At 40.6% G+C, this 8,439-nt stretch overlaps 1 pseudogene; it reads right to left on the reverse strand.

Moving 5' to 3' along the window:
* Positions 1-1,946: 1,946 nt before the first annotated feature.
* LOC114496505 lies at positions 1,947-4,153 on the reverse strand (annotated as a pseudogene).
* Between the last annotated feature and the right edge of the window lie 4,286 nt (positions 4,154-8,439).

Genomic DNA, 8,439 nt, shown 5'->3' on the forward strand with positions numbered 1-8,439 from the left:
CATACACACACAAACTGACACCCACTTCTGAGTGCCTCACATTCAAACTGCTGAAAACCAAAGATAAAGAGAAAATCTGGAAGGCAAGGGAACCCTGGAAAACAGACAAACTGAGGGAAAAAAATATAAATCATAGCAGCCTGTTTGTCAGAAGTATACAATCCAGAAGATAATAAAGTAAATGGTTCAACGAAAAGAAAAAAAACTATTTTCTCAGAATCCTATACCCAATAAAAGACCTTTCTAACAAAAGCAGAGAGAACTCATTACCAGCAGACCTGCACTATTAAAAAATGTTTACTTTTTAATTTCAGAGAGAAATTACATCAGAAAGAAACCTGAATCCATGCAATGAAATTAAATCTCTGGAGATTATTAAAATAAAGCTAAATGGAAAAGATATTTTTCTCATTTTAATACCTCTAAAAGGTAATTGCCTACATTAAAAGCCATAATAATGAGTTGAGGGTTAGTATAGGTAAAAGTAAAGTATGTGATCACAACAGCTAGAAAGTTGGAAAGAAAGAGGGACAGATTAGTGGTTGTCAAGAGTTAAGGAGAGAACCGGAGTAGGAGGGAAGTAGATGTGGCTGAGAAAGGGGTCCTTGTAGTGATGAAACCTTTGGCATCTCGACCAATGGCAACATCCTGATTGTGATACTGTGTTTTGGTTTTGCAAAATGTTACCATTGGGGAAAACTGGGTAAAGGGAACATGGGATTTTCTTGTATTGTTTCTTACAACTGCATGGGAACCTACAATTATCTCAAAATAAAAAGTTTATTTTTAAAAAAAGAAAAGTGTACATGAATGGACAGCTTTTCAAAAACTGAGATTGAGTAAGGTTATTCTAGCATAGTTCCAATACACAGGATAGAGTTAAACATGTTATGAAAGAGCAGACCTTCAGCAAATCATAGTTTACTAGTTTCATTAGGAGACTCAGGAAATCTTCCTTCAGTCATAGAGGTAGATATGCTCTGAACACTAATTTTAGGGTGGATTTATGAGTCTAAGAAAAGTAAGAATATCTAATTGGAGTCATCTAATGTACACATTTTGAGCTTTCTTATGTCACTTGGAAAAAAAACTATAACCAATATATCTGCCTTGTAAATGCTAATAAAAAACAGTTTCTGAAATTGGTGCCTGCCTCTCAAAAGACCTTTAATCCAACAAAAATGGAATTAAATAAAAACTGACCACAAGTTCCAAACTCAATCCCTAGACTTTGGAGAGTGTGCATAACATAATGTTCAAAGATTATTTATCAAGGGCAGGGAAAAGAAAGGGAAACAAAGAAAGAGACAGAGAAGAGATAGGTAGACAGACAGAAAAGACAGAAAGACAGACACAGAGATATCAAACTGAAGTGAGTTTAACTTCTAATTAGTTCAAAATTTCCTGTATATTAACAAATAAAAGGACCATTTATTATTGTTCCTTATGTGTTATCAGTTATAGATAATTTATGTCACTGATTTGTTTGGGAGAATTTTTAAATAAATGGTTCCACTAGCACCAAAAAGTACTGAGTTTTTATATGATAAAATTTAACAGATAATAAATGTTAGGATATATTCATACAATGGAATATTCTGCAACAGTTAAGAATAATGAATCAACTTTCTGTGATTCAATTGAAATTATTTCAAGAGAGTTTAAGTGAAAATAGCAAAGAACAATGTGCACAGTATATGTAAAATTAAAAATAAATAATACATACACATACAGCATATCTCTGGAAGAATGCAAGAAACTGATTTATAGACACTTCCTAAATAGGTCTGGAACAGTGGTGAAAGGGGATAAGATTTTCAACTATAACTTTATGGATCTTTAAATTTTGTGCCATGTATACATATTACTTTGAATAATTTTTTTTTCAGGAACTGGTATTTATTATCAAAGTCATATTTGATGTCAACAAGATGCTACAACTCCCAAAAACATTGCACACATTGCAATCTCAATGCAAACAGTCAAATGGAACCCTTGTCATTAAAAAAGTAATTCCAATTACCCCAAAAAGCAACTGAATTTTTTACACATCTTTATACATCCAGCCAACAAATTAAAATGGTTAACAAGAAAAAAACACAAATTCAGAGGTCTGGTATTAATGTTTAAAAAAGGCAACCACTTAAGCATTTCTATCAATTTGAACGTCAATCTCTCGGCCACTCAGCTATATCCCATTCATCAAATGGCAGGCTCTCTCTCAGCCCCCTCTGGTGACTCAAACGTAACTACTCTGCACCCCTTGGACTTCTCATTCTCCATCTTGATGTCAGCATACAGCACATGGACATTCATTGAATTTGTCCTTTAGCATCTTCCAAGTAAAATCAAATGGGAGATTTCTCACAAATATCTGTCAGGCCTTCCTGGCCACCCCTGGAGCATGGCCTCCAGCTCCACCAAAGGAACCTGCGAAGCTTCCTCCAAAGTTACCATGTTTTATCTCGATGGCACGGTCAAAGCTGGCACTGCCACCACCATCCATGGCCAGGCCCATGCGCTCAATGCCAGCGCCCAAGGCAGGGCCTATGGCAGGACCCATGCACTCCAGGCTGTTGGCACCCATGCGTTCCAGGCCAGTGGCCATGCGATCCATCACAGGGCCCATGCCCTCCAGGCCAGCCCCCTTGCCTGCGGGCACCATGCGCTCCATGCTCAGGCCCATATGCTCAATGGCAGGGCCCATTCACTCCACACCAGAGCCCATGTGCTCAATGGTCTGGGCTACACAGTCAATGGGTGCAGCCATGCACTCGAGGCCAAAGCCCAAGCCAGTGCCCATACGCTCCACGCCAAACCCGATGCGCTCCATGGTCTGGCCCATGCTCTCAATGCTGGAGGCCATGTGGTCAAGGCCCAGTGGGCCCATGTGCTCCATGCCAACACCCCCAATACGGTCAATGCCAGGACCCATCCTCTGGATCCCAGGGACACTGCCTCCACCTCCACCTCCTCCCTGCTTTGCAATGATCTCTCCTCTCTTCAGTGCATTACTTAGGATTTCATTTATTCTGCCCATGTTCACCCTGGATCCAAATCGACCCATGTTTTCCATACCACCACCAAAGGACCCTTCCATGCCTCCCATTTTATTTATTCAAAATTCTATGCTTTCCATTCCCATTCCTGCAGGTCCTATGTTTCCCATGCCAATGCCTTTATTTAAGTGATTGGCATCGATAGGCTGCCCTCCTGGTCCTAACCCCATTCAATACCATCAGGTCCATGGGGAAGTTGTTGTGGATGCTCAGGAGGGAAAAAATCTCCCTTTGGTAAGGCCCTCTCATCCATTTTCACGTGCATTGGTCCATCAAATAGCAGTTGGCCATTAAACATAGATATAGCTTACACAGCTTCAATGGACTGTTCAAAAGTAACAGTGCCTATTCCATGACTTTTTCCATCTTTATCTTCAAGAATGTCTGCCCAGACCACCACACCAGCCATACTAAAAACGTCCTCCAGTGTCTTCCAGTCAACTTTATAATCCAGATTTGCCACAAATACTGTTCTTCTAAGTCTTCCAGCCTGTAATGCATGGATAATCTCATTTGGGATGTTAGGATTATTTGGGATACTGGGTGGTATATTAATCATTCCTGGGCCACCTGGTCCCATACCCATCCCACCAGTCATAGCCATCACCTTTTGCATTGCTCTCCTGGCATGTTCACCATCAGGATCTTTGACTTTCAGTGGTCTTCTACTCAGACTATGCTTGTTTAGAACTTCAGCAGCTTTTTCATGCTCTCTTCCATCTTGAATTCAATAACGGCACACCCCCTTGACTTTCTTTCAGCGCCCATTAAGAGCTCCACATATGTTACCTCACCAACTTTTTCTTTAACCAGGTCTTTAAGTGACTGCCATTTCACATCAAAAGGTATGTTTGTAATGAAGGCTCTGTACCTTTGCTTGGATTGGCATATGGCTCAAAGCGACTGCCTCCTCTCTTTATGTTTTTCTCCTTCCTCTTCTCATTCTGAGTAGGTCCTTCTCCTTCACCTTTAGGCCCCAGAGCCCCCGTTGCTGTTCGGCGTGCTGGGCGCACAGCTTTCTCTGTCCGTTTGGGCTTTGCTACCGCCACGTCCGCCGCTGCTTCAACCCCTGCTGCCATTTTCTCCGCGTCTCCTTGGGTAATAATTTTGAAATAAAGTTTAAAAATACTGAACAAGGGGAATAAATGGATCAAACACAACATTATCCACTTTAAATTACTACCAGTGAAGCGATATAATCAAGAACAGATTTCGAAGAGGAATCACTGTAACTGAAATCTGCCATATACTGGTTACTGTGGCCTTGGGCAAATTATTTAATTGTTTTACCCTCGGACTTTTATAAAAGGGGGATTTTAATGTCCATCTTTAATGGTTATTCAGTGAATTAAATGTAATCCATAAATAAAGCCCTGTAGGAGACATGCAATAAACAGATATTTCCCTCACCCCTACTCTTTTTATCCATGTCGTCGCAGCCCTGGGATACTGACGAACTAGAATTACTCAGCAGTGATGCTCTCATTTGTTATGATGTTTCTGAATGTCAGTAAAACATATTGAGAACCCCAATGGTATTCCCTTTCCTTTTTCTACATATGGCTATAGCCAGCTGTGAAGCACCTCAATCTTATTTAAAGCTTCATTAGAATTCTGGAGTAGACACAGAAAGATGTTGTCTTAGTTTGGGCTCCATCAAAAGCAGAGCCTGAGGCAAGGTTGTGGGTACCGGTGATTGTTTGAAAGGTGATTCCAGGAAGCAGGGATAAAGGAACCAGGAGAATGAAGGAAGAAAAAGGTAAAAACACAAATAAGGCTGCATTACTAGGCTCCCTACTTTGGGTAAGGGGGCTTGACTTAGTCGGGACCACTTGAGAAGCAAACTCAATGCCCCCTGAATTGTCTGCCCTCAGAGCAAGAGACTGGAGCAGTCTCAATCCATTGGGTTCTGACCTGCACCAGCTGGGGGTTGACCTTGGGAGCATTAACATCCCCACATGTATTGGGTGCACTTGCACAGGGAATGAGCAGGCTTCTGTGGCATCCAAGAGAGCCCTGGGGAAGAGAGCAGAACGACACACTGTGCACACAGGAAGCGTGGCATTGTCAGCACAAGGTGAGTCTGAACTTGCCTGGAACTGTCTACTGCAGCTGCAGCTAAAAACAGAGGTGGGCTGAGGAGATATGACACAGGACGCCAGAGGCATTTGCTACATATATCATGTAGAAAAAATTTGGCCAAGTTACTGCTGCTAAAAGAACAAACATGCCACAATTGTCATCATTTTTTTCTTGCCTTCCTTCTTGAGTATGGCAGTAACAATTACATGTTTAAAGCTTGTGGCATTTCTTCAGTGATCCAAACACCGGGAGCAAACATGCACATTTCCTTGACAGGCCTGAGGAGCTGAGCAGGCGTGACATTGACTTGTGTGTGTTTACCACTCTTAATAGCTCTTATAACTATGCTTACTTTTCTTTAAAAAGTGGGCTGACTATTTCTATTTGGAATAGCTAATAAATGATAAAACAATAAAATTGCATCCCCAAAATTCAAAAATTACAGGAAAAAATTGTAAATCTACTGCAGTGCCAGAAGCAGAGGAGAGGTGCCACCTGCAGATCAAAACAAGGACACTTTTCTGGAGACTATAAAACCAATGAGAAAAGGCTGTCAAAGAAGAGATGGGGTTCTTCTCTGCTGTCTGACCTTGTTTTCTCTGCCACAGGAACAGCTGCAAACACATTCTCCTCTGATGTGGGTACTGACAAAATTACATGTAACACTTGGATCCCAAACAACGAGACACAGAAGGCTTCCAGCTTTAGTAACTTTGAAAATCGGTTTGTTTCTATAACATGATAACTATTCCTGGCAGAGACTTAACAGGTATTAAGAATTTACAGCTCCCAGAACACATATTTCAGTGAATCATTTTAATGTACCCTTTTAATGCCATCTACATTATCAAACCTTATGGCTCCCTCCCACCAGGCAGGAGATGTCTTGACACAGAACATAGCTGGAACACTAAAATGTTCTCATACAAGTCGAGTTGCATTGCTACCTCTTCCTCTATTCAGTGACCCCAAGTGATTATTACAAAGTTTTTTTTGCATCTTTGTCTTCTACATCTTATCAGTAGGAGAATGCTGGAAGAACATGGGTCAAAGATAACTCAGCAGCTCGAGGGTGCCTTTAAAGTATATAACCAATAGTGTCATGGTGGCTGTATGTGGAACCAGGTAGGTGCTTGGTGTGTCAAGGGGACCCCTCTGTGAAGTGCATGGTTTTTTGGCCACTATGCTGTACATCTGAAACTAGTACAGAATGATGTTGAGTGTGGACTATGACTAAATAATTAAACAAAGTATATATCCAAGCATGAAAGATTGACCCTCATATCCAGTCTCTCTGATCCAACAGAGGACCTATAAAGATTAGAAGCACTGAAAACAGCATGACAAGAAGGGCATGAGCAGTAGACAAAACACTAATCAATAGGAGGGAAAAAAGGTTTAAAAAACCCACATTTTCTTGGGTCTTCTGACTCCAAAATTTTTCCCCAGAATAGAACCAGGAGAACTGGTTTTACAATTGGAATTCTGACAAGGTAGACTCCTGAGTTGGGTACAGGCCAGAGAAATAGGAGAGCCTCCAGGTAATTTCAAGGTGACAAAAAGCAACAAGGAGCGCAGCACAACCATCCCAGCTGAGAGTGTTAGACAGAATAATGGCCTCCCAAAGATGGCCAGGTCCTCATCCCCAGGACCTGTGAATTTGTTACCTCACGTGGGAAAAGGGAGTTTGCTGTTGTGATTCAGTTAAGGGTTTGGAGATGGGGAGCTTACCCTGGATTTTCCAGGTGGGTCCAATATACTCACAGGGGTGAAAGAGTCATGAAATTGAAAATAGAAAAACTAAGCAAAAGTCTATATACCAACATGGGAAGACCCATAACCCCAGAACCTTGGCAGCCAGATTTACAACTACAAAAGGGAGATGGAAGTATCCCTTTTAAAAGAGAGAAAAAAAAACCTTACAGATTCTTATATTTTTGCGTCCTCAGTCAGAAATCAACGTCACCAGCCCTGGCTGGTGTAGCTCAGTGGATTGAGCACGGGCTGTGAACCAAAGGGTCACCAGTTTGAGTCCCTGTCTAGGGCACATGCCTGGGTTACAGGCCAGGTCCTCAGTGGGGGCCATGTGAGAGGCAACCACACATTGATGTTTCCCTCCCTCTCTTTCTCCCTCCCTTCCTCTCTCTCTAAAAAAATACATAAATAAAATCTAAAAAAAAAAAGAAAAATCAACATCACCAAATCAATCTTAGTCTTTGGTGAAGCCACCAGACTACAAAGCCCAGTCACATAAATATGCAAAAATGAAGTTTTCGGTTATCTTCATTCCTTAATGGGTATGCACAACCAAAAATCAACAGATATTTGAGAAAAGTTAGGAGATTAAAACATAATAACAGGGATGGGAGAGGGCAAATTAGATGAAATATGAACAATGTAAGAAGCAGAAGAGTTTTCTTTTAAAAAACAACATTTACTCTGAGAGATAAAAGATGTTACATCACTGAAACTAGACAAGAATAATGTGTTATAAGGAGCACTCAAAAACCACAAAAGGCCCTGGCTGGTGTAGCTCAGTGGATGGAGCGCGGGCTGGGAACCAAAGTGTCCCAGGTTCGATTCCCAGCCAAGGTACATGTCTGGGTTGCAGGCCATAACCCCCAGCATCCGCACATTGATGTTTCTCTCTCTCTCTCTATCTCTCTCCCTTCCCTCTCTAAAAATAAATAAATAAAATCTTAAAAAAAAAAACTAGTAAATTGAAAAATAAAATTTTTTAAATTATTTTAAAAAAACATAAAACAGTGCTTAAAATTAAAATTTTGATAGCAGAAATGTTTTTTAAATCAGTAAAAGAACCTATAGATAAAGTTGGTGAAAACTTCCTGAAAGTAAAACAAGACAGCAAAATGATGGATAACAGGTGAATATCTAAGGAAACGTTCAAGGAAACAAAACAGAGGATAGAAAGTAAAAGTATCAAAGAAATAATGTAAAAAATCTTCTTAGAATATAAGATATAGCCCCAGCTGGTGTGGCTCAGTGGATTAAATGCTAGCCTGCAATCCAAAGGGTCACTGGTTCAATTCCCAGTCAGGGAACTTGCCTACATTGCAGGCCAGATCCCCAGCAGGGGGTGCACGAGAGGCAACCACACTTTGATGTTTCTCTCCCTCTCTTTCTTCCTCCCTTCCACTCTCTCTAAAAATAAATATATAAAATCTTTAAAAAAGAAAATAAGGATGTAAAACTCTGTATTAAAAAGGTCTGGAATAATAAATAAATAAATAAGAAAAAAGTTCCCAGCATATTAAATGAGAAAAGATAGACACAAAGA

This window comes from Phyllostomus discolor, chromosome 5, assembly GCF_004126475.2.
Source record: "Phyllostomus discolor isolate MPI-MPIP mPhyDis1 chromosome 5, mPhyDis1.pri.v3, whole genome shotgun sequence".
Lineage (NCBI taxonomy): Eukaryota > Metazoa > Chordata > Mammalia > Chiroptera > Phyllostomidae > Phyllostomus > Phyllostomus discolor.